Genomic DNA, 27,806 nt, shown 5'->3' with positions numbered 1-27,806 from the left:
TAGAGACTTACATTTACCCCTGTAATTTTAAATATAATTTCCAACAGTCAATCACCAAATAACAGGAATAAAAAGAGACAACAATAAAGGAATGAAAACCAAATAGAAGACAACTCAGACAATCAAGATAGTAAAGTTTCATATCTGAACATTGAAACCCTGTAGTTATGGTTCAGGACAACAGATTCTAAGAAAAAGAATTCCGAGATTGGAAACTGTTAAACCACTGAACAAAACAAATATGAAATTAAGAATAGATTTACCAGCTTATTAAACTCAAATAAAGAAGTACTTAACTGAAGAATAGGTCAATGACAAATAAACAGAACCAGGGTAAGAAAAATGATGAAAACCTGACCAAATAAGTAACAGACATATGGAACATGGTAAAAAGGTCTAACAGGAGTGTATCTAGAGTAAGGAAAAAAGACAAATAATTCAAAAAGAGCAATATTTGAAGAGATAATGGGAAGTATCTTTGAAAATTGAGGGGAAAAGCCATTGAACCATATGTTGAAGTGCTACAAACTCCAAGCAGGATCAAAGAATACCATACCTAGTCATGTCATAATAAAACTGTCAAAGGAAAAAAATCTTAGCCAGAGGGAGGGAGAAAGTGGAAGAGGTGAGGGCACTTACAACCCTTCAAAAGGGCAAGAATAAGACTGATGGAAGCCAAGTAAGAATGCAATGACCTCTATCAAGTGCTAAACAAAAAGAGCAGCTAATTAAGAATTTTATGCCCCAAAAACATCTTTTAAAAATAAAAGTGAAAATATCCAAAATATACCACTGTGAAGAGTCTTTTTTCTGAACTCCCCTTATCTGCCTAGAAGCACAGTCTCCCAAAACAATTCATCTGTTGCAAGTCCTCTCCACTGAAGTTTCACAATCAGGAAAGAATGACTCCTATTACGTAGAGACTTAGAAGTCAGCACCTGGATAAGAAATTGTCTAAAGGGACACTGTCACAAAAGCATCTTATCTCCCATCTATTCTCCTAAGGGTCCCATTTATCTTTCCTTAAAGTCATTTGTTTTCCCTTAAATGCCCTCACATAATAAGATGGGATAAAGCCTCAAAATTTAACCTCTTTCTTGAGTCACATTTTTCTATGAATTCTCTTAAACATCCATGAAATTTATTTTTTTTTTAAAGATTTTATTTATTCATTTGACAGAGAGAGACACAGCGAGAGAGGGAACACAAGCAGGCGGAGTGCGAGAGGGAGAACCAGACTCCCTTCTGAGCAGGGAGCTCCATGTAGGGCTCGATCCCCAAGACCCTGAGATCATGACCTGAGTCGAAGGCAGATGCTTAACGACTGAGCCACCCAGCCCACCCCAAACATCCATGAATTTTTAAAAATGTCTTTTCTCTTGCCAGTCTGTCTTTTGTCAGTTTGATTCATTGGCCCCCAAAGAAAGAAAATAAGAGGAGAGAGGAAAAATTTTTCCTCTCAGGCAAAAGCAAAATAAGCACATTTAATGACAAACAAAACAGAGAAATTGTCAATAGACAACCCACATTAAAGGGAGTTTTTCAGGGGTGCCTGGGTGGCTCAGTCGGTTAAACATCTGCCTTCAGCTCAGGTCATGATCTCAGGATCCTGGGATCAAGCCCCGCATTGGGCTCCCTGCTCAGCAGGGAGTCCGCCTCCCCCTCTACTCCTCCCTCCTGCTCATGATCTCTCTCTCTCACTCTCTCTCAAATTATTTTTTAAAAAGGGAAGTTTTTCAGACAAGGAAAATAGTATCAGATTGATTTAACATAAGGAGGTAGAAAACAAAAGAAGAAGTCAACATGGGTAATCTAAAAGAATACTGAATGTTTGTAACAATAACGACTTCTAAAATTCAAAAATATCATAATGTTAAAATATATAATAGCAATCAAAGCAAGAGAAATTAAAAGAAATTAGTGTTGTAATGTTCTTTCACGTCCATGAACTGGTGAAAGAACCAATTTGTTTAAGATGTTATCAACTCTAATATTCATGTTTCAATCCCTAGGCAACCACAAAAGGTATCTAAAATAATGTATAACCACCAGTAGAAAAAAAAAACAACTGAATAACAAAAATCACTTAGCTTAAATGAAAGAAAAAAAAAGAAACACACAAAACATGGAACAACTAAAAAGGACGTAGATAGTAAGTTAAGTTTTAACCTAAATACATCAGGAATATATAGAAAGCAAACAAATTTAATGATACAATTACTGTCAGGTACTTTTTTTTTAAGTATGTGCTGTTTAAACATAACACAGTTTCAATATAAGGTTGCACAAATGTTGAAAGTCCTTTTTCAAAAAGATAAACAATTTAAAAAATAGTGAAAGAAGATTAATGTACCTTTATTAATGTAAGAAAAAGTTGTCTTTAAGAAACAAAATTAGAGATAAAGAAATAAATACTTTGAGTGATAAGGTGAATGAGTCAGAAAGACAGAAATTCAGAATTTTGAGACTCTACATTTTTATGTTCCTAAGAATATGACTTACAACTAGGTGTAGAAGATATAAAGCTATAGCACATTTTAACAGTGTGATTACAAACCTGATAAAATGGACACATATATCACATTACACCCACTAAGTGAAGAATAAATATGCTTATCATGAAAACATGGATCATATACAAAATGGGAAAAATGTGGGGTCATAAAGAAATCTGTAATAAATTTCAAAGGAAGAAATCATACTCAGTACATTCTCTGACACAGCAGAACTACATTAGAAAAAAAATCAAACATTCTGCACAAAGAAACTCTAGGATGGCCTCCAATTTTCCAAACTTCTGGTATCCTCAGCCTTACATAATCCTCTCCCTGAAATTGTGGATAGGAGCTATGGCATGCCTCTAAGCAATAAAACATGGCAAAATTGAAGAAATCATTTCCATTATTACATTAAGTAAGATTCAAACTTCCATCTTACTAGCAGTCTCCCTCTATTCAATCTCCACCCTGATGGATTAGCTAAAGAAAGCTGGCATGTTATGAACTGCCCTGTGGAGAAGTCCACGTGGTAAGAAGCAGAGTACAGCCTTCAGACAAACACCAGGAAGGAACTGAGACTCAATCCCATCAACTCACAAAAAATTAAATCCTGCCAACAACCAGATGAACTTGGAAGCAAATACTTCCTCAGTCAAACATCAAATGACTCACAAACACCTTACCTACAGCCTTATAAGAGAACCTGAAGCAGAGGGGCCAGACAAGCCATGCCCAGAATCCTAACCAACAGAGACTATGAGATAATAAATGCATGTTTCTTTAAGGCCAGATTTTGGTAATATTGTTGACACAGTAATAACACTTGTGCCCACCAATATTTGAAAATTATGAAGACACCTCTATATAAGAAAAGAAACATGATAATGGAAATTAGAAAACACTCTGAACTAAAAGATTATGAAAACAACAAACTAAAATGTGGGATTCTGCTAAATCTATGCCTGGAGAGAAATTTATACACTGAATAAAGAAAGAAGAAACTCTGAAAACAAATTACCTAAGTATTCAACTGAAGAAATGAGAAATAGATCACAGAAAACTCAATATATTGAAAATAAAAAAAGCAAAGTAGAAATTAATTATGAAATAAAAATGCACTTTAGAAAATCAATAAACTGGTTCTTTCAAAAAACTAATAAAATCCAAAAGAATATGTAAACAATTAAAATTAATAATTGAATTTAGAAAGGTCACTAGATTCAAGTGATCTAGATCACTACAAGTGGTATGCAAAATACAGAAAAATCTACTACACTCTACTTAATAGTTACCCAAAAAGTGGAAATAATTTTAAGTACTCCTTTGAAAAGCATTAAAGATCATCAAAATATGTAGGAACTAACCAAATGTCCAGAATTCTATATATAAACAAAAAGAATGCTGAGAGAAGTTAAAGAACACTTAAAGAAATTAAAGAAGGTTTGTACCATGTTCATGAAAGTGAAAGTGAAAGGCTCAATCAATTCTCCACAAAGTGATGTATAGCTATAACAAATCCCATTCAAAATTCTAGCAGATCTCTCTACGGAATTTGATAAGTTTATTCTAACAGTTATATGAAAATGGAAAGAACAAAGAATAGCTGAGACATTCTTAAAGAGGAGGAGGAAAGAGGAGGAATAACAACAATCATAATCTTAACAGAGGACTAATACCACCAAATATTAGGACTCATTATAATGATATATTAATCAAAACAGTATAGTACTGGGGCAAACACAGATGAACAGACCAATGAATCAGAAGAGAACATCCAGAAACAGACTCACACATATATGCTCACCAGATTTAAAATCAAGGTACTTTTCCATTTCCAGTAAGGAGGAAGAAGATGGGATTTTTCAATAACTGGTCCTAGATCAATCAGTCATATGAACAAAGTTAACCTTGACTTCTATCTCAAACTATAACAAACAAATCAATTCCAAATGGATCATAGACAAGACCTAAACACTTCTAGAAGCTTTCATAAGATCACATACAATAGTATCTTTAATGACTTAAAGGTTTCTTGGAGAAAAAAAAACAAAACACAACATAATGAAAAATATTGATAAACTGAGCTTCTTTAAAATTAAAGATCTGTGCTTATGAAAGCCACCATGAAGAGAATTAAAAAAAAAAAACTTTCAGAAGGGAGAATACATTCAGAATACTTACAGTCAACAAGGAACTTATAGCTTAAATATATAAGAAATTCTTACAAATAAAGACAATAATCATAATTTTTAAAAACGAGCAAAGTACACGAGTAAGCACTTCACAGAAGAAGACAAATAAACCCATGAAAAGGTGTTCAAGATTACTGGTCACCAGGGAAATACAAATAAAACCATAAGCTATACTACATCCCACCAGAATTACTATATTAAAAAAAGGGGGGGTACTGTCAAATTTTGGCAAGGATAAGAAGCAACAGGGACTCTCATAATCACAAAATATGTGAAAAAAGGGTTTATAGCAACTTTACTTATAATAGCCAAGACTAGCAACTACTCAAGTGCCCACTAAGAGTAAAAAATGGATTTTTAAAATAGTAGAATATTCATATAATAAAATACTAAACAGTACCAAAAGAACCAACTAATGTTATACATAACAAAATTAATTTCACTAACAATGTTGGGCAAAAGTACAAAAGAATATATACTATATGAATCATCTTGTATAAAAAGTTTTTTTTAAACTCCTCTATGGTATTAGAAGGCAAGAGTTAAAGAGATGGTTTACCTTTGGTGCTACTTAAGACCTCTCCATGTAATGACTCATATCATTTAATAATGATAACAGAGTTCTAAATTTTCCAGCAAAATACCTTGGATATATGAACAACTGTCCCATTTTGATGAATACTTCCACAACACCATTTACCTACAATGAATACTAATAAAATGATTCATTTCATATAAATGCAATGCTTCTGGAACAAGTTTGCTATGCATAGGCCTTCTAAACTTCTTTCTTTATAAGGAATTGGAAAGAAAGGTTGGGCAGGATTAGGATTTTTTTTTAATCTAATAGCCTAAGTACTAAATTGCAACTAGACAATGCCTACCTACAAAACTTAGACCCAACAACAGTTATCAACAACAGCATGTGTACAAACAGATAACAGGAACCCATTCTCATTTCATGGGGTACTTGTGTTTGTAGCAATATTTTTTTTTTTTTTTAAGATTTTATTTATTTGAGAGAGAGAGAATGAGAGATAGAGAGCACGAGAGGGAAGATGGTCAGAGGGAGAAACAGACTCCCCGCTGAGCAGGGAGCCCGATGCAGGACTCGATCCCAGGACCCCAGGATCATGACCTGAGCCGAAGGCAGTCGCTTAACCAACTGAGCCACCCAGGCGCCCCTGTAGCAATATTTTAATCAAAATGTCAATAAAATATGCATAGACTTTGATACAAAGCAATCATTACACACCTCCTAAGTTACCATATGAACATGTTCCCACAAGTACAGAAATACAACTATGTGTACAAGGAATTTCACTAAAACAGTTTATAAAAGTGACAAACTAAAAGAACGAAAATAGGCAAACCTATAATGAGATAGATTCTTCTGAGTTGACAACAAAAGGATTACTACAATATATTGTTAAGTGAGAAAGGAAAATTAAAAGAATATTATGTACAATAGGAATCTGGGAAAAGTATGAAAGAAAATACACCAAACTGCCATTTACCTAGAATGAGGTCAGCAAAATAGGGCCTGTGGGCCAAATCTGGCCTGCCAGTGGTTTTTGTTAATAAAGTTTTATTGGAACAAAGCCATGCCCATTTGTTTATTATCTACAGCTATTCTAACATCGTAACTGCAACAAGTTGAGTAGCAGTGACAGACTATGTCCTGCAAAGTCTAAAATATTTACTATCTGGCCCTTTCCAAAGCACTATGCCAGCCTCTGCTCTAGAAAGTAGGGCTGTATGCTTTCCCCCTTGTATTTCTCTATTCTTTGAAGTTTTACGATAAGGAATAATTAAAAGAAAAACAGAAGATCTTTAAAGAAAATAGAATGGCTTTCTGCTCTCCACTTCTTCCATACCTCTATTTGGTTGTTGCTTTGTTTTGTTGAGAAAGAAAGAGAGCACATGTTCATGAGTGGGGGGAGAGGCAGAAGCAGAGGGAGAAGGAGAGGGAGAGAGAGAATCTTAAGTAGACTCCATGCCTACCACAGAGCCTGGCTCAGGGCTTGCTCTCACGACCGTGAGATCATGACCTAAGCCAAAACCAAGAACTGAGCCACCAGAGCGACCCTCCATATCTCTATTAAGTTCATATACACTATTTATAATTTGATTCCAAATCTGTCAGACTCTATCCACTATCCCAAAACTGTAACCCAGCCACTTTAGAAGTTAATGCATTGTCTTAAGATTTTGGGGTAAGATCATTAGGGTATTTCTCAAATGCTATTAAACAGTACACATTCAGACATTACAGATAAAAAACAATCCCTAGTGCAAGTTTAAAATCAGCTAATGAATAACTTCCTATGACTCTACAGATCGAGAAAGCAAGGGTTTTCATGAGTATAAACATGAAATACTGGTTTGTGCTTCTTAGTTTCTCTCTAGAGACCAAAAACCACATCATGAATTAACATCAATATATTGCCTCACAGCACTCAAACATTAATTGGATTGATTAGTCAAGGACACACCATCCTCCCAGTCCCTAACCAAGCAACCTCAAAGTTATTCTCATCTCCTCCCTCTTCCCTACCACCTTCCTACAGACTCCTCATGAATCAGCAAACACTGTCAGTTTTTCTCTGTAGTATTTCCAGATTTAATTTATGCTCTGTATTTCACAGCTGATGTCCTAAAAATCAAGCCTTAATCATTTCATCTACACTATAAATGAACATGCCTTCTGACCCTTTAACATGTTTGTACATAATTCCCTCTGTCTTTTGAATCACTATCAAATATCTGTGCAACATCTACTTTGCTATAAAGACTAAGCTAAGCACTGGAGACAAGTTTTTCTTGTATTTTAGTTGGGGAGAAGAGAATACTCTGTTTCTTTCCAGCTTTAAACTTATAAATGTATGACAGACAAACTCCAAGGTAACTTCCAATGAGTCAAGGTCTTCTATCCCATCCTACTGAATTTAATCTGGGCAAAATCTGGGACATGCTTCTAGGAAACAGACAATAGCAAAGATGATGGGATAGTCATTCCTTAAAAAGTTACTTTACACAGCAAAGGTAAAGGGACAGTCATTCCTGTGACATGTTACATTAGAACGCTCTGCTTTAGCAGACCAGAGAAATTCTCCAGCCATCCTTGAAAACCATGTTGTGAGAGGACCATATGACAAAGTGCTACAGGCAGCCTTTAGGAGCTGAGATTGGATGCTAGTGACAGCAAGCAAGAAAATTGGGACCTCAGTCTTACAAGTGAAAGAAACAAAATTATGTCAAAAACAATGTGAGATTGGAAGAGGAATCCAAGTTCCAGAGAGGAACACAGCTTGGCCAACACTTTTACGATGTGGGGAATTCTAAGTAGAGTATCCAGTTGAGCTGTACCCAAACACCTGACACACACAAATTATAAGACAGGAAATATATGTTGGTTTAAACTTCAGGGGCACCCAGATGGTGCAGTTGGTTAAGCGTCTGACTCTTGGTTCTAGCTCAGGTTGTGATCTCTGGGTCGTGATCTCACAGCGGTGAGATGGAGCCCTGTGTTCAGCAAGGAGTCCATCTGAGTTTCTTTCTCCCTCTCCTTCTGCCCCTCCCCCACGCAACCCCACACCACTGCTCTCTCTCAAATAAATATTATAAATAAACAAATAATAAACTGCAATGTTTGTGGTAATTTGTTAGGCAGCAAGAGATAATAAAATAATTACTACATAGGAACACATATGCTATCATAGTTCAGTAGAAGCAAAAATGATTATGTACTCCTCAAAATTTACCAAAAAAAAAAAAAAAGACCACCGATGGAGGGGCACCTGGGTAGCTCAGTTGGTTAAGCATCTGCCTTTGGCTCACCCCACATCGGGCTCCCTGTTCAACAAGGGAGCTTCTCCCCCTGCCTGCAGCTCCCCCTGCTTGTGTTCTCTCTCGCTCACTCTCTCAAACAAATAACTAAAATCTTAAAAAAAAAAAAGCAAAAAAAGCTGTTTGTCTCTGTAACACTTTCTAGTGTCCCTCAGGCACTCAACATCATGGCTACAATTATTACAATAGCCACCAAACTTCTTTCCATTAGTCTTACTACTCTAGCCAATGCTTCACCAAAGTTATTTTTCCAAAATGAAAACCTGATCATTACAGTACACTTTTTAGTTTTAACTACCTTCCCATGATCTACAAGAGAGACCTAACATCTTTGCATGGCTTAGAAACCAGGCTCCCTTCTGCTACTCCTTTATACTCTAAGACTGCTTTCTCAAACATTACACTCTGTATTTTACACCTTTTTGCATCTGTTCCTACTATTCTCCCAGCCAGGAATGACCTCATTTCTTATTCCATCTTGCCTATCTTACTAATCTTCAAAGCAAAACTCAAAAGTCAACTACATAAAACCTTTCCTGATCCTACATCTGTTTTCCCTCCACAGAATTAATCCTCTACCAAGGTGTGCATGCCTCTGTTGTGGTACTTATTACATCGTATCATTCTGTATGAAACCATTTCAATTATATTATATTCCAGATTCCACCAACCCTATATAATTTATCCTTATATCCTCAGGGCATAGATGGTTTCCAGCAGTGTTCGTCGGGAAAATAAATTCTTTGCATACTCACTGATGCCAGGCAATTCTAGGCTATTAAATGTGAGGAATACAGAGATGCATAAAACTGTCCACAAGGAGTTTACCATCTCACATAGGAAGGTAGGACTACATGCAAATAGTAAGGTAATGTGATAAGTACCTTAAGGTTCTTAAAACATTTTCTTCTATCTTCTTCAACATGATATAGCAGTTTCCTGGTTTTCCACCTACTTACTAGCTGCTTCTTCACTTTTTCCTTTCCTGTCTCCTTCTCTGTACCTCTAAATTTTGTTGTGTCCCACAGCTCAGTTCTGTGCCCTTTCCTCTATCCAAATTATCTCATCCATCTTGTGACCCTTCAATCTCACCTACAGGCTGATTTCTGTATCTCTAACCCTGCTCTCTTGGTTCCCTGTATTTTCAACTCATATAACCAACTGTCCAACGGAAATCTTCACATGAATACCCAACGGGCATTTCAAATTTAACATTTCCAAAATGGAACTCTTGATTCTACCTACCCATTCTCAATAAAACCTCTTTCCCTATCTCTACCTCACTTTTTTCCACTTCAATAAATAGCACCTAAGTCCACTTAAATAAGCACTAGGATTAAAAAAAAAATGTTAGAAAAGGGAGCCTGGGTGGTTCAGTTGGTTGAGCGACTGCCTTCGGCTCAGGTCATGATCCCGGAGTCCTGGGATCGAGTGCACATCGGGCTCCTGGCTGGGCAGGGAGCCTGCTTCTCCCTCTGACCTTCTCCCCTATCATGCTGTCTCTCTCTCTCTCTTTCTCTCAAATAAATAAATAAATAAAATCTTAAAAAAAATGTTAGAAAGGATATGGAGAAATTGAAACTCTTATGCACTGTTGGTGGGAATGTGAAATTGTGCCCCGACTAAGGTAAGCAGTATGGCAATTCCTCAAAAAAATTAAAATATGATCATATATGGATCATGCGATACAGCAATTCCACTGCTTGGTTTAGAGTCACAAGAACTGAAAACAGCATCTAGCAGCATTACTCACAAAAACCAAAAGGTAGAAGCAATCTAGTGTCCACCAATGGATGAATGAGTAATAAAATGTGGTATGTGCGTACAATGAAATAAAAGAAAATTCTGACATGGGCCACAACATGGATGAATCTCGAAAACATTATGCTAAGTAAATAAAGCCAGACACCAAAGGACAAATGCTGTATGATTCCACTCATACAAGGTACCTAGAGTAGTCAAATTCATGGAGACTGAAAGTACAATGGTGTTTTCCAGGGGCTGGTGGGGAGGGAGGAATGGGGAAGTTACTTAATGGGTGTAGAGTTTCAATTCTGCAAGATAAAATGAGTTCTGGAGATGGATGGTAAAGACAGTTGCAGAACAACGTGAATATACTTAATGCCACTGTACCGTACACTTTAATCTACGTTAAAAATAAATTAAAATTAGAAAACACTTACATTTAATGTCACCATCAAAAAACAAAACCAAAAACAAAAAGTCATATTATGCCACTCCTCTCCTTAAAACTCTGTAATATATATATATTTTTAAAGATTTTATTTATTTATTTGACAGAGAGAGACACAGTGAGAGAGGGAACACAAGCAGCGGGAGTGGGAGAGGGAGAAGCAGGCTTCCCACTGAGCAGGGAGCCCGATGCGGGTCTTGATCCCAGGACCCTGGGATCATGACCTGAGCCAAAGGCAGGTGTTTAACCGACTGAGCCACCCAGGCGCCCCTCTGCAATATATTCTTACTAAGTAAGAGTAAATCCAAATTTCTTATCCCAGCTTACAGGGCCCTAAATGTGATCTGAAACCTCAACATTTCTAACATTTCTAAACCCCTTCCTTACTCCTTTTGTTTGAGCCACTCCAGCCTTTTGTTTCAATAATAAACAAACATCATTCCCTCCTCAAGGCCTTTGTTTTGCTATTTCCTCACCTTAAAATGTTGTGACCTAAATCTCAAACTGACTGGCTACTTTTCTTCATTCAAATCAAGTGTCACTTCACAAATCTTCTCTAAACACTCAATATATTGGCCTCCCTAAAAAACTTTCCCCTCTTCACTCTCATAACATAATCCTGCTTTGTTTCCCTCTAAGCATTTATTACTATCTGAATTATTTGTTCACTAACTTGTTTATTATTTATCCTCTCCTCCATGACAGTTGAATCTTGTTCACAGCTTTATTTTCAGACTCCACAAGAGTGTCTGGCACATAGGATACAATCAATAAATAGGTACTAAACAAATGCTAGAAAATGAATGCCAAAACCACCCCCAAACCCATTTTTTGTCCTTTCTTTACATACAAAATCTCAATTTCCATTAAGATACAATTCAATCCTCTTTCCCTCTAAGTAATATTCTGCAATTCTATTCTACAAAGACTTATTTTCATAAATCTTACATCTGTTTATTTTACATATATATATAGTATATATTTGTTTATACAGTATCAGAAAAATTCTGTTTGATTGCTATTCCTTTATTTTCACTGTCAGACCACAGCTGATTGAGAAAGCACATCATTTAATTATTCTTTTTTAATCAACCATAGCACCTGAGAGGTACTATTTAGGTAGGCTGTACATAGTCTACAGTCATTATTTGATAAATGCATAGTTTGTGGCAATGGTTTAAAGTAAATATTCTCAAGTATCTAAATTTATCTAAGCAATTCAAAGCAAAACTCTAGAGCTTTTAGGTTAGACATAAATATATCAGAATTGTAAGTTTGCAACATTTTCACTGCATCATACAGAATATTACTGTCTAACCTTAATATTATGAAATTTGACTAGGATATGTATAAGGTATTTAATATTACTTTCAAACAAGAATTATGAATTCCTTCATAATTTACAAAATGCTTTTAAATTACAGGCCTCCCATTTAGACACACAAATATGACTTTTTCTTTCATTATGAAAAAATAAAAATGACTTGACAGATTTAAGTAATAAGATATCTAAATGAATAGGGGTTTTCTTTTCGCTTTTCTAAGGGACCAATTCTTTTTCCATCTATATGCATATTTTCCTAAATATACAAATTATACAGCATTTAGCAACTGTAATTTTACCTAATAGTTGTACAAACTATTATTTCCAATAAAGATTAAAGTTTTAATTATAGTAAGCGGTCTAAAAACATTAGGTTCATTGTATAATAGATTAAATCTCTAAATGTAGAGCACAAAATGATTCACATATTTTAATATTAAGAAGAAAAACTATGTATAATTTATACCTACAGTACAAGGAGAAAAAATGCTTGTGTCAGCCTTAGGAAACAAACAGCCCTATCAAGTGACCAACTAGAAAAGATTCACGCTAGAGGCGCAATAAATAACAGTAATGATGACAACCATCTCCCATAACTACATTACAGCCCATTGTCCACATCTGATTATACTAGTCTAGACCTTGGGTAAGCACATACACACATTTTCACCAAGAGTTTTCCAATATTACTGTTCTGTTTCCTGAGCTTTCTGTGACCCCCATTAGCAGAAACTGTCAGATTTCTCTACTAAACATCTTCACCACAAATAGGAAAGTTACCACTTTTCTGCACCCTAACAACTGCAATATGGAAGCAATGCTCCTGAACTGGCAATTCTTCTAAAATTGCGATTTCTTTAGAATTAACTACAGAGAACAGTCATAAACCAATTTCTTCCAGGGCGAAAAAAAAATGTTTCCAAAGTCTTCCTGGAGTAATATGACAACTACTAAACCTCATTCCTCAGACTGTATCTGCTTTTATTAACATAGTCCTCATTCTTAAATTGCAGAATTATTACCTAACTTTCCATGTAAATGCTTCCTTGTTCACAACTCCCCTCACACACATACATGGCATATTTAATAATTCAATATCAAAAGATCTTTAAACTGGTATCTCTTTACTCCTTTCTCAGGTACGGCTCTTAGTAACAACTTTGAGTTAGAGATGCAAAGGGTCTAACATAGAATATACAACCCTGAAGCCCTAAAAAGAACAAGCTGGTGACTAAAAAAAAAAAAGTATTTTTAAACAGTTTTCAAAATTCTTTAACAGGCGTCATACATATTTAAAGAAAATCTAGATCTTCAGTTTAGAACTAGCCCAGATGGTACCCACTTCTAAAAGCCAGTATCCTTTTTATTAAGGAGAACACAATGTATCCATACATTTTACTATTGGGATGGAAATAGCAAATACTCCATAAAATTATTTCTTCCTGAAAATATAACAGAGCTCAGTAATTTAATATAAATTTCAAATTTAACATGAATATCACAGCCCAATATCCCCAACCTATTTTTCCAAATTTATTTTGAACAACCCCTCGTTGAGCATTTTAAAACAGTAACTCATGGCAGTAGAAAGGTTAGAATGGAAGCAGAAGGACCAATGTGCAAGAATTTATTCTCAAGGAGATTATATATATATATATATAGAGAGAGAGAGAGAGAGAGATCGTTTTATGCAAAAAAAAAAAAAGGCAAAACGATGAGGGAAACAGCTCTGATTACTCCCCACTTCAAATCTAGTTTAGGATTTCCCTGTTACAAAATATCTATCATCTTCTATTTTCCTATAACTGCCTTTGTCTCTTCAAGGCTAGTAGCGATTGTTTAGCATCTCATAGGAACTTACTTTTTAGATTCTACTTTGACCACCTTATTTAAAATTGCAACATCCTCTGCCCTACATTGTATCTATTCTTTCCCTCCCTGTTTTATCTTACAGCATTTACCACCCTCTGACATCATATAAACTTTTTTATTTCTTTATTGTCTACCTATGCTAATTAAAATACACTGCATGAGGGCAGGAATGTCTATTCTGTCCATTGTCAATTCCCCAGAACACAAACCAGCACATAGGTGATGTGCATAAATATTTTCCGAATGAACTGATTCCTATCTTCATTTTATTATCATTTAACTCTTCTCAATGTTTAGCTTTCTTTCTTCTCCCACCACTAATCTGTCTCCCTTTTTTCTATATTCATTTTCATTTAACACAGTGAATCCATTTATACATAAACTTGTAGTTTTAAAAAATGCATGCAGCTCCAAAACTTCCACACAAACATACCACCCTTGTCTGGAAGTTGCATGCTTTGGCCTTGGTAAGAAAGGTTAAACAACAAACCCTACAATGCCCAACACCTAAAGCCCTGAAACCTACTGGAATTTAGCATTTTTAGGGGGTGAAAAGCACAATTTAAATGCAGCACCACTGCATTTAAGCCTGAAAAGTAACCATAGAAAACTGAGATCAAGCCGGAAAATTAAAAGTGAAAATAATTTGACCATATGATTATCTTAAGCCAAAACACATGAAGAAGGAAAATGCTTATTGTAATTAAGGGGAGAAAATTCTAATCCTCTTTAAAAGCCATTGAATTTTCACAAAATAATAAACATTAATTTAAATGGTCTAATCTTTAAGAGGAAAGAATAGTACATACCTCTTTCTAAACAACCCACATAAACATCTATATTATTAGATCCAGGGTTAGAGTAAATAGAGATGAAATTACCTCTCAATACATCTTTGAAACAATGACTTCTGATGGGATCACTTCCAAACAAATGTTTAAAATATTTAATTGAGTTTTTCTATAAAATATATCACCTCACATATAATTTTTAAAAATTTTACCAGAGAGCATATGAGCCCTTTAAGAAACACTGCAGAGTTTCCAAGAGAAAAACTCTAATTTAGATTTCATCTTTGGGTGTTTCAGAGAAGACTACATCCTAGCCACACTGTTTACTTACGTGCAATAAATACCTCTGTCTCTTACCAAAATATAACCCAAAGGGGTCAGAGTAAAATGCATTTTACCCTCTCTCCCTCCATACCTCCCTTTTCCCTCTTCACCTTCCCTTTCATTCATTCTTCTTTTCATTTACTCCACAGGCACTGATTAAGAATCTATGACATTTAGAATGAAGGAAAATGCTGCAACTACTAAATGAATGCTCAGAAAGCAGAAGTGCAATTTAAGCAGTTGAATTTTGAAGAGACAGACAAGTGTATCAGTACTAGAAACATTATGTCTTTTATGAGGGCTATTTACATATTGGGATACAAGCCTGAATTATTGCTGTAATAAGCAGATACTATCCCCAAAGGATAATTAAGCAATGTGCCCAACAGGATGTGGGATAATCTACCCTTTATTGTGCTTTTCAAGGATGAAGAAAAAAAGAGGGTCATAGTAGCAGATTTCAGAGAAAAATCGTAGAAGGCTATGGAAGTTCTCAAAGTGTACTTTTAGGAAACTAAACCCAATATTGTGATTATAAGTCATTTTAAAACTACTCATATATTTAACAAATTATAAAATTCAAGATGAGAATACATCTTAAAATTTTTTACTATAAGAAAATGTTTAACAAATATTCTACCTTTAAACCAGGTTCTATACTACTTTTCCTCACTTTTACTAGCAAAACCTTTTAAAATTTGATCAGCCAATGAAATTGTTACCTGTTTTTTCCTTTAAAATATAAGTAAAGAGAAAAATTAAGAAATTACATAACAAGACAGACAGGAAAATTCCCTTTGCATTTTAAGCTATAAAAATTTTATTTATAGGGAATTTGCACTGGTTTTTCAGAACTTCAGAATATAAGGAACAACACGCAGGATGACCAATACTTACCCAATGCATTGTTCCTCCTAACACAAGTTAAACAAGTGAAGTTATAAGACTTTGAAATGCTCAAGAGCAGCTGTCATAACTACAGCTGCCTAGAATAACATCAGGAACTTAATTTAAAATGCCCTAAGAAATATTAGTTGAACGGATGGCAGGCAGGCAGGCTGGCAGGAAGAAAGAAAGCTACCTAACAGCTGCATCTATTTCTGCTGGCAAAATTAACACCCATATTGAGATACTAAAGTTTTAAGAAGAAATGTCAACAAAGCCAATTAAGAATAATAGGAATAAAAAGGCAAAATATGACATCTAAACTTCTTTATCTAATGAGAAGTGAGTTTCAAGATTCATTGACAAAGATTTTAATTTTAAAATTTAAGCAACAGTTCTTTGGAATCAGTGTAATTAAATACATTTTTCAATTAAAAACAGTTTTAAGGTGAAGGAAAAAGCAAGTAATATAAAATAAAATCAAGTACACAAATAGATCAACTAAAGCCCAGTATACATAATAATGTGACCTAACACACATGAATTTAGTATAATAACAATGACCCTCAGATTTCATTAAGAAAGTCAAAGGCAATGGTGATAACTGACTTTCCTATTTCCTATTAATGTGGTGCCACAACACCACAGAACATTCTAAAATAAGTCTTTAATATTCTTTAAAGAATTTAAAACATTATAAAAACTTGTACCTTTAAAAAAAAAAGGACTCTTTTAAACCAACTGTTTGCACATGTAAAAAGTAAACAGAGATGACAGTGATGATAATAATGATATATCATAAAAGATCCATAAACAAAATTATGATTCAAGAATAACAATGTTCTTGTTCAATAAATGTAGAAAATTAATGTTTTTAAGCTGAAATCTTGTTTTATATGTATGTGTACTTTTTTATATTCAATAAAAAAAGTCAAGGAAGTATCACTTAATTATGCCAATGATTACTAATTATTTCTAAAAATAAATTTGTTTAAAATGGATTGCTGTTTACATAAAAAGTATCAATAATTGAACTCAAAACTATCAAAACAATATATTTACAAAGAAAGTACCCTATCAATTAAATAGGTAAGTTTAGAGAAACATTTCTACCAAATAACAATTACTTATGTCTGACCTAAGTTATCAATTTGCTAATGATAACCATCAAGTCCAATACACCTTATGCTGTAGTCTGTCTGTAAAGGTCTTCATGTTATTTACACTAATAAAACATTAATCAAGGACCAAATTTATAGCAGCTACACTATAAATGAGGGCAAGGTAGGTCAGACTTACATAATAAGGAAAGGAAAAAAAAAGGCTGGTCTCTGCAGTGAAAAGAAAAGCCGTTATTACTTAATCTTTCTGCCCCTGGGATTGAGTCCAGCAGATAAACACAGCAAACTACTTCACAAATATATCCATAGCTATGTAAACTCAGTAACCTCAATGTACTGAGTATTTATAAAAGGAAAACTAAACCCACTGATTGAGAAAAATAAATCTCTGAAATGTTCCTTTAAAATATATTCAATCTTCTAAATAAAGATACAATAAAAATTTCAAACACTAGTTCCACTATTTCACTAATGAATGTTAGTTTTCTTTCTACCACAATTTATTTCTGACATTCAAAGGCAAAGGCTAAGTACTTTCTATAGGTTCAGCACTGAAGTAAAGAAGACCGTTTCTAACTAGAAGAGGCTAACAAATCCAAACAGAGTCAGACAAGCACAGGTAAGAAATTTGAAAATGGTATTATAAAACCTGTGATTGTAGATGATATAAAAATGAGTAAGTTACTCAAATAACTGTATCCCAATAAGAATCAGCTATTCTGGATAAGGATATTTGAGAACAATATAAAAGAATTCATTTCTTCATAAAATATAAACATTTTCAACACAAAATATGTATTATATATATGTATGTATTTTCTTTTCTCTTGGTAAAAATCCTCAAAGAAAAATCACTTGACTATTGTAAAAATTATCTGTATAAAATGAGCTTACATTACAAATGTTAAAAAGATAGTTTACCTGAAAAATATCAATAACTGAAATCTAAACTATAAAAACAATGTACTTACAGAGATAACATGTTATCAATTAAACACAAATATTTACTAAATTTGTAAGGTACTTCTCTAAGAGCCAGAAATACAACCATAAACAAGAAATGGGGGACTGCTCTCATAGAACATACACTTTACAAAAGGAGACAGACAATGAAAATAAACATGGGAGAGAAATAAGAGATATGGGGAAAAGGTTATAAGAAAGGTAAAAGTAACCTGGATAATAGGTTTCAGGGAAGATGTCTCTGAGGAGGTGACATCTAAACTGGGACTTAAAGGAGAATGAACCAGCCATGTAACGATCAGGGAGTATATCTTAACAGCTATGGTAGAATAAAGAGGCCAACAAATCCTCTCCCAGAAAAACAAGTAAAGAACTAGAGAATATCAATCATTTCAGAGTTCTGAATATTGACCAAAGGCAAACACCAAATTCCACATCAATTTTATTCAAAAAAATCTGCTAAATGTTGAGTAAGAATAAATGGAATGTGTGGTGATCTTTTCAGGTACTGCCCCAACCAAATGCCATAGATGAAGTAGTTCTACAAGGATGTGGCTGCTTATAGAAACCAACAACTTCACTGACAGAGATCACTGACTTGATTTGGAGGGCAGTTCAAAAAAATGCTTGCCAAGCTGAAAATAGGAAAAAAGGCTTTACCTCTCCTAGAATGAGATTACATTTGCAGTTAGGGTGAGCAGGAGACCAGAGAATCAACTAGGAACTGAAGAAGATCCTGAAAATGAACAGCCATGCCTATATATTATATGTATATTAGGGAGCCTCATAATAATTTCACACAATCCATGGCTATCAGTACGCCTATGCACACATACACTGCAGACCTGAAAAAGATCAATAGGAAGTAAAAGCTAGGACAGAGATGAAAACTACCCCAAATTTTAATGTGTTCATCAAACCAAACTCAGATCAAATAGCAATACATGGTCAAAGGTTTCAGCAAGACTTCTGACCAATCAGAACTCTAATCTGGAGAAACAGGAGTGACCCCTAAAAAGCCACACTAGAAAAAATTAAAATAGGAATTTTGGAAAAGCTAAGCAGCAACATTAATAGCACCATAAAACAAGAGAGAAATTCTGCAAATTAACCCCAAAGGAGTAACTTTTAAAGGCTAGTTCAACATTTCAAAATCAATTGTGATCCATCACCTATCAACAAGCTAAAAAGAAAATCACATCATCTTATTAATAGATGCAGAAAAGGCATATGACAAAATCCAACACCCCTTGGTGGACAAAATCCAACACCCATGATAAACACTTTATAAACTAACAGAAAAAGTCAACTTGATAAAGATCTACCAAAAAAAACCCCAAAAACAAAAACAAAATACTACAGCTAACATCATACAGAATGGCGAAAAATGAGACTTTCTCACTAAGATCATTAAAAGTTAAGGTTATCCCCTCTTACCACTCCTTTCAACATCATATACAAGTTCTAGCTAAAGCAGTAAGACCCAAAAAAGGAAATGAAAGACAGACTGGGAAGGAAGACATAGGCATGTCTTTGTTCACAGATGACATGACTGTCTATATAGAATATCCAAGGGGTTTCTGGTGGCTGAGTCAGTTAAGTGTCTGACTCTTGGTTTTGGCTCAGATCATGATCTCATAGACCACGAGATCGAGTGCCACATCGGGATCCACACTCAGGGAGGGTTGGCCTGAAGATTTTCTCCCTCTGCTCCTCCCCTCACTCACGCACACTCTCTCTCTCTCTCTCTCTCTCTCTCTCTCTCTCGAATAAATCATCTTAAGAATATCCAAAACAACAAAGTCCTGGAACTAATAAGCAATTATTTCAGGTTGCAGGATACAAGGTTAATATACAAAAGTCAATTGCTGTTTTACATGCCAAACATGAACAAGTGGAATTTAAAAGTAAAAACACAATGCCATTTAGATTAGCACCATAAAAAGTGAAACACTTAGGTATAAATCTAACAAAATATGTACAAAATCTATATGAGGGATGCCTGGGTGGCTTAGTCGGTTAAACGTCTGCCTTCAGCTCAGGTCACCATCCCAGGGGCCTGGGATAGAGTCCTGCATCAGGCTCCCTGCTCAGTGAGGAGCCTGCTTCTCCCTCTCCCCCTGCCTGCCACTCCCCCTGCTTGTGCTCGCTCTCTCTCTCTCTCTCTCTGACAAATAAATAAAATTTTTTAAAAAGAGCTGTATGAGGAAAATGAGAAAACTTGTATGAACAAAATTAAAGAATTCAGTAAGTGGAGAAATATTCCATGTTCATAGATAGGAAAACTCAATATTGCCAAGTTGTCAGTTCATCCCCTGGTCTATAAATGCAATGCAATCCAATTCAAAATTCCAGCAAATTATTATGCAGATTATCAACAAAATGATTTTATAGTGTATATGGAAAGGCAAAAGGCCCAACACAATACTGAAAGAAAAGTTGGAGGACTGACACTACCCAACTTCAAAACCTACTATAAAGGTACAGTAATGAAGGAAGTGTGGTGTTGGTGAAAGAACAGACAGATATATCAAGGGAAAAGAATAGAAAGCTTCTATGAGGAACCTAAAATAGTCAAACTTGCAACAGTGCCATCCTGCAAGCAATTCTATACAACAGCATCATAGATACTGGATTCGTTATTATCAATAGCATGATTCCTATTTAACCTAAATTCATGAGACTTCCAACAAAATTTTAAAGTCAATCTTAATCATATTAATCTTCCATTAATCTAACTTTGTTTAGCCACAACTGGAAATCCACCAAATGTGCCCTTCATTCATGATTTCACTCAGCCACAGAAAGCCCTACACCCATCTCAGCCCTACTTCATTCGAGTACAATAGTTGTAGCATGTATCTTCCTACTAATCCATTTCCATCTACTAATAGAAATTAATAAAACTCTCAAACACTAACAATCTGCCTAGGAGCTATCACTACACTATTTACAGAAGTCTGTGCTCTTACCCAAAATAATATTTAAAAAATCGTCACCTTCTCCACCTCCAGCCAATTATGCTTAGTAACACTAACAGTGAGTAGTAATCAACCAAATTAAGCATTTCTAGAAATCCTCACAGAACATTCTTCAAAACCATGCTATGTAGGTGTTCCGCATCCATTATTCAAAATCTAAATGATGAACAAGATATCCAAAACACAGGTGGTCTCATTGAAGCATTACTCTTCATCACAACATCACTCATCCCTGGAAACCTAGCATTAACAGTAATACCATTCCTAAAAGACTTAATTACCAAAACCACCAACACATTGTAGAATGGTGGTTACCAGGGGCTGTGGGAGGAGCAGCCCCTTTTTGCTATAAAGTTTCAAAAGCTATAAAGTTTCAGTTATGCAAGATGAATAAATCCTAGAGATCTACTTTATAGCAAAGTGCCTATAGTTAAAAATATTATATACTTAAAAACTTGCTAAGAGTAGATCTTATATTTTTTCTAATAGTAACAATAATATAATAAGATAGGAAAAAAATAAGAAAATGTGACTCATAATAATTAACCAACAGTCAAAAGGATCTCTTCTCTGAGTAGGACCAGCCATTGGATTTAGCAGAAAATACTTCAAGGTAGCTATCATAAATATGTTCAAAGAATTTAAGGCACTCATACTTTGAAAATAAAAGGAGAATGTGATGAAAATGACTACACAGTAAATATAAATAATTACAACCTATTAAAGAGGCCCAATTGGAAATTTTGTGTAAAAGACAATAATCAAGAAGAAAAACTCCAAGGGGACTCTGAGATGGCAGAGGGAATGAGTGAACTTGGAAACACACAATAGCATTAATAAATTCAGTGAGAGAGAGAAAAAAGATTAAAAGTCGCTTAACAGTGCCTGCACGGTATCAAGAGTATCAGTGTATAATGGGAGTCCAGAAAAAGAGGCAAGATAAGCACAGGAAAAAAATAGAAATAATGACTGAAAACGTTCCAATTGTTATGAAAAGCATTCATTGACAAACCCTAGATGCTTAAAGAACTCCAAGCAAGATAAACACCACCAAGCACTGCAGAAAGTATGAAGTTTTACTCTACTTGTAAGCTACCAAGTTAACCTTTCATGCATAGAAGATAATGAAATATTCGGGTCAGAGACAAATGACAGTTTATTATTCTCAGCAAAAGCGCAGCCAGAGTATCAGCATTTGTGCTAGCACTTCTAAGCCCCAGTTCTCACACACTGAACCAGGTGCAAGAGATAAAAACACCCACTGTTACACGAGAGGAAACCTGAGCTTAGGGCTCTAGAATCTTTTTGATGGCCAGTAGGCCTGGTAACTTTTGTCTCAAAGTAAGATATTATTACTATTATAGTAGACAGCAAACAACCCTTCAAATGGAGACACTACTATATTCCAGAGCTGTGTGCTACATAAACATCTTTAAAATAACAGTACAGTACAGAACAAAAGCAACTGGCCTTCTACTTGCAAGACATGCAGAAATGTGAGAAGTCAATGAAGAATTGTCTTCCAGCAATCACAAAGAGATGTCTTATTCAAAGTGTTATAAAACAAAGGTAAATAAGAGGGTGGAGAAAAAGGATTCATCACCTATGAGAGAACAATAGAATTAAAGGCTGACTTCGTATTAGAAAACCTGGAGGCCATGTGACATATTCAAAGTACTTTAAAAACAATCAAACAAAAAGTTCATATGCAGCAAAACTATCTTTCAAAAATGAAAACACTTTGGGAATAAACTTCGGTAGTTCTGCAAAAAGTTAAGCATAGGCTTAACATATGACCCAACATTAAGGAGGGCGTGTGATGTAATGAGCACTGGGTATTATATAAGACTGATGAATCACTGAACTCTACCTTTTGAAACCAGTAACACATTATATGTTAATTAACTGAATTAAAATTTTAAAAAGTACTATCACCTATATTTAAATGCTCTTAATATTAAAAAATAATGTAAACTATGAAAAAATAAAATTTTTCATTAAAAAAAACAGACCCCAAGTACATAAAGTAAAAGCTGACAGAATGAGAAGAAACTGTAGTTGGAGATTTAAATACCTCAAGTCTCAATAATTAACAGAACTAGAAAGTGAATCAGAAAGATTTTTTGAAGACTTGAGATTTGAATGATACCATCAATCAACTTAACCTAAGTGATATTTACAGAACATTCCATGCAATGATAGAATATATATTCTTTTCCAATATATTTGGCACATTCTCCAGAAAGACCAGGAGCTAGGCAATAAAAGAGTCTCAATAACTTTAAAAGAACTGAAATCATTTAAGGAATTCTCAGATTACAGTGGAATTACATTAGAAATCAATATGGAAAGGTAACTGGGAAACCCCAAATATTTGGTTATTAACACAAAATAACCCATGGGTCAAATTAGTAATCACAGGTAAAATTAGTAAGCATTTTGAGTTCAAAATCAATGCAACAAAGCCTGTAAAAATTTATGGAATAAAGCTAAAAACTGCTGTGTTAGAAATGTACAGCTGCAAACACCCATACTGGAAAAGTAGGATATTCTCAAATCAATAAGCTTCCACCTTAAAAAACTAGAAAAAGAAGAGTAAACAAAACCTAAACAATGAAGAATGGAAATAATAAAAACACAAACAGAAATCAAAGAAATTGAAAACAGAGAAAAGAAGGAAAAGCATCAATTTAAAAAAGTGTAGTTCTTTGGGAATATTCTTCATGAATGAAAGAAGGAACATCACTAATACCTACAAAAATTAAAAGCACTACAAGAGATTATTATGAACAACTCCCTGCCACACAATAAATAAATTAAATGGATAAATTCCTACAAAATTAAAATTTCCACATTTGACCTTAAGTAACAGAACACATGAATAGCCTATAACAAGTCGTGTAACTGAATTAGTAATTTAAAATCTTGGCACAGAGAAAATCCCAGGCCCAGGTATGTTCACAGGTGAATTCTATAAAATATTTAAAGAAGACATGAATACCAATACTACATAAACTCTTTCAGAAAACAGAGAAGAGGCAATTCCCATCTCATTTATTGAGGCCATTATTATCCTGATACCAAGCCAGACAGACAAATCATGAGAAAACTATAATCAACTCATTCATAAAAACAAGACAACCCATAACAAAATATTAGCAGAATGAATCCTGCAACATATTAAGTAAAGTATATATTCTGACCAAGGAGATTTCATGCCAGGAATATAAAATTAATTTAATGCTGAAATATCAATTAATATAAATCACCATATTAATAAAGAACAAAACCCACATGATCAATTTATAACACAAAGAAGGAAACAGTTGTCAAAATCCAAGATACATCCATAATAAATACTCTTCAATAAACAAAAAACAGAAGAGAACTGCCAAAACTTGATAAAGAGCATCTACAAAGAATTCAGCTACCATAATACTTAAATTAAGAGACCAAATGCTTTCCCTTTAAAATCAAGAATCAGGCAAGAATGTCCAGTTTCACTACTGCTTAATATCATTCTGGAAGTCCTAACCAGTGCAATAAGGCAAGAAAAAGCAATGAAGGACATCCAGATTGGGAAGGAAGAAGTAAAACTACCAATTGTTTTTCACTGGCAACTTAATTCTATATGCAGTAAAGGCTAGGGAATCTAAAAACAAAATGACCTGAGCTGAAGGCAGACGTTTAACCGACTAAGCCACCCAGGCATCCCTCATATAGATTTTGTACATATTTTGTTAGATTTATACCTAAGTGTTTCACTTTTTATGGTGTTAATCTAAAAGGCATTGTGTTTTTACTTTTAAATTCCACTTGTTCATGTTTGGCATGTAAAACAGCAATTGACTTTTGTATATTAACCTTGTATCCTGCAACCTGAAATAACTGCTTATTAGTTTTCTCTCTAGCTTTCTCTCACAACCCACATCAAATCCATTAGTAAATCCTATAGGCTCTATCTTCAAAACATATTCAGAATCCTACTACTTCTCATCTCAACTATTACTACCCTAGTCCAAATCACCATTATGCTTAATGAGGATTACAACAGCTTCCTAACTGATGTTTTAGCTTCTACCCTTAAATTTCTACATATCACCCAAGAGTGATCTTTTTAATACATAAAACATACTGTCTTCCCTCCTCTACTCAAATTCTGCAATAACTGTCATTTCCCACAGAATAAGTTGCAAAATCTCTATACAAAATCTTATCCCTATGTTATCTCTCTAGTCTCATATCTTATTTCTCTCTTCACTCTGATCATTTTGTTCTTGCTATATTGTCCTCATTCCTCAAATATGCCAGGGAAGCTTTCATCTGTATAACTGTTGTTCCCCAGGACTGGAACGATCAACCCCTATACCTAACTCCCACACATTCTTCAATTGCTTGCTTAAATGTTACTTTTTATCAATGAGCTCTAATCTGACTACTCTTTTTAAACTGCAAACTATGCCAACCCTTTCTACTTCCTTCAAAAATCTCCATTTCCCTCAACTTGCTCCACATTATCTTTTTCCACAGTACATATCACCATTCACCTGTCACATAATCCATTACTTATTTTATTGTTCATAGTCAGCCAATGACTGTTCAAATATAAGACCTACAAATAAATATATATTTATCTGTTTATTGCTCTATCCCCAGCAACAAGGGCAATTCATGGTATGTAGTGAATAATACATACTGGCTAAATAAATAGATGAGAAAACATAGGCTAATAGAAGTAAAAGTACTTTCCAAATATAAAAGCTGAAACTTGAATCCAGGACTAACTTCAAAGCTGATGCTATTAATAAAAAGCTATGAAGCCTTATCTATTAAATATAACAGTAACTTGTGTAATCGTGGGTGGTTATATTGAATAGAGCCTATACTAATAAAAACTGGTTTTATAACACGTTTTCTATTTTAAAAAGGGCAAGAATATATTCTTTAAACAAATAAGCCTTATAAATGACAGAAAATCTGTTGTTTTGCATTAAGTAGAACAAATACATATTTGATCAAGAGCTCTAACTACCTCTTCTTCTATATATAAACTTTGAAAGATGCATTACCTCAGTGTTGAAATTCAGCCAAAGAGTGATTTAGTTTTTTGAAAATTAAGCATTTTGAAATTTTTACTAAACAGATAAATTATTAGCCATTCACTCACTGAGAAATATTTCTTGATTCCCTACCATTTGCAATACTCATAACTGCAATTTAGCTCTCTTTCTCATATTAATCACAGCAATAACCTCACTATTATGCTGCTTGATTTCATTCAGGTCTCCTCTCCATCAACCCACCCCAAATATTTGTCAGTTATCTTTTCAAAACCCAAATATCATATTCCTTTGCTTAAAATCCTCCAAGATTTCCACTGCCTTTAGATAATAGTCCCAATTTGCTACGATAGGCCTTTTATGATCTAGATGTCCAATTCTAATCCAATAATTCAAATACACAAACACACACACTTGAATATTCTATATACCTTTCCACACCATGGTGTCTTCAGATGTTCTATTTCCTCTATTTGGAATGCTTTTCTCACACACATCCTCCAATTTATCCATAATTCTCACTTTTCCAATGTCTATAGGACTAGCCCTACTCATCTATGAAAATATATCTCAATGACATCACCAAGATGGCAACATACATCATTTGTGACCTCACTCCCCCCCTTCACAAGAAAAACAACTAACAATTATTCGGGAACAAGACATCACTGAGAGAATTCTAGAACACATGAATGAGGCTAAAGCACCCCTTGGAACACAGAGATCTAGACAAACTGCATTAGGAGGTTAAGAGAAGCAACTAAATGTTGACTATATTACCCCTCCCCCAAGCACAGCACCATGTGGTTCCTTAGAACCACTGATTCCTCCGCCATTCTGAAGAGAGAACCTAGCCCTGGACAACTAGCCCCCCACCTGGCCTTGTGGGAGCCACTACTCTAATCATACCCAATTGGGACTGCAGGAGAATCTGCATGACTCAACCACTGGGAATTGAGTGTGACAAGGAGTGGGGAAGTGCTTGCAATAACCAACACAAAGATCTTGGCCAATGGAGTTACACACCTGTAGAGCCCAAGTAATAATCCCAACCACCAGCTTTGCTCACCTGCAGAACCAAGTCAGTGGCACTCTCTAAGCAGGGAATTCAGCAGGGTGCATATCACTTGATTTCAATCCTCAAACAAGGTGGTTTACCAGCCCTATAGACTGGTTTGCCCTCACCCAGGCAAGGAGCTGAGTCACACACCCACATACTGTAAAGAGTGTATCCCAGCCGCATCTGACCAGAAATGCTGTTGGGAAGCCCAGGAAGCTGTGCTTGAGCAAAGAGGTGGGCAGACAAAACTGACTGCCTCCAGAGAAAAGCCAGTACCAAGTATAGAGGATTCTTGTGCTATGAATGGTCATGGGGATTCATTCACAGCCAAGGACAGCTCCAGGTCCTGCCTTGTTTGGGAAATTGAGATACCTGAAGTGACCCCTTATATTCCCGCCCAGGTGATGGACCTGAGACATAGCCCCACACACCCGCTATATCTCCCAACCCCATCTCACCAGAAGGGCTGGCAAGAACAACCCAAAAGCTATGCAGCCCAGTGGGGCACTCAAGCCAAAAGAAGAACAAGAAGAGCCCGTAGCTTGCAGTGCAAAGCCAGTGCACACGGGTAGTGGGTCAACATGAGTTAAGACAATAATTCCATCATTAGAGCTACTTGAACCACTGATCCAGGCAGCAGAACTAACTTGTAGCCCAACTTAATACTGAATACAGTCTCCAGCCTGCCTGAT

The 27,806-nt window shown here is 35.0% G+C and overlaps 1 protein-coding gene across 5 annotated transcripts in view; it reads right to left on the bottom strand.

Moving 5' to 3' along the window:
* The window catches only part of LRBA (LPS responsive beige-like anchor protein), a 741,906-nt gene that overhangs the window by 431,464 nt on the left and 282,636 nt on the right, over nt 1–27,806 (bottom strand). The window lies entirely within an intron of this gene.

The sequence above is a fragment of the Eumetopias jubatus genome, unplaced genomic scaffold (genome assembly GCF_037043125.1).
Source record: "Eumetopias jubatus isolate StellerSeaLion01/CBP00866 unplaced genomic scaffold, mEumJub1_p1.0 scaffold_2, whole genome shotgun sequence".
Taxonomy (NCBI): Eukaryota; Metazoa; Chordata; class Mammalia; order Carnivora; family Otariidae; genus Eumetopias; species Eumetopias jubatus.
This window is presented reverse-complemented; position numbering and strand designations above follow the sequence as displayed.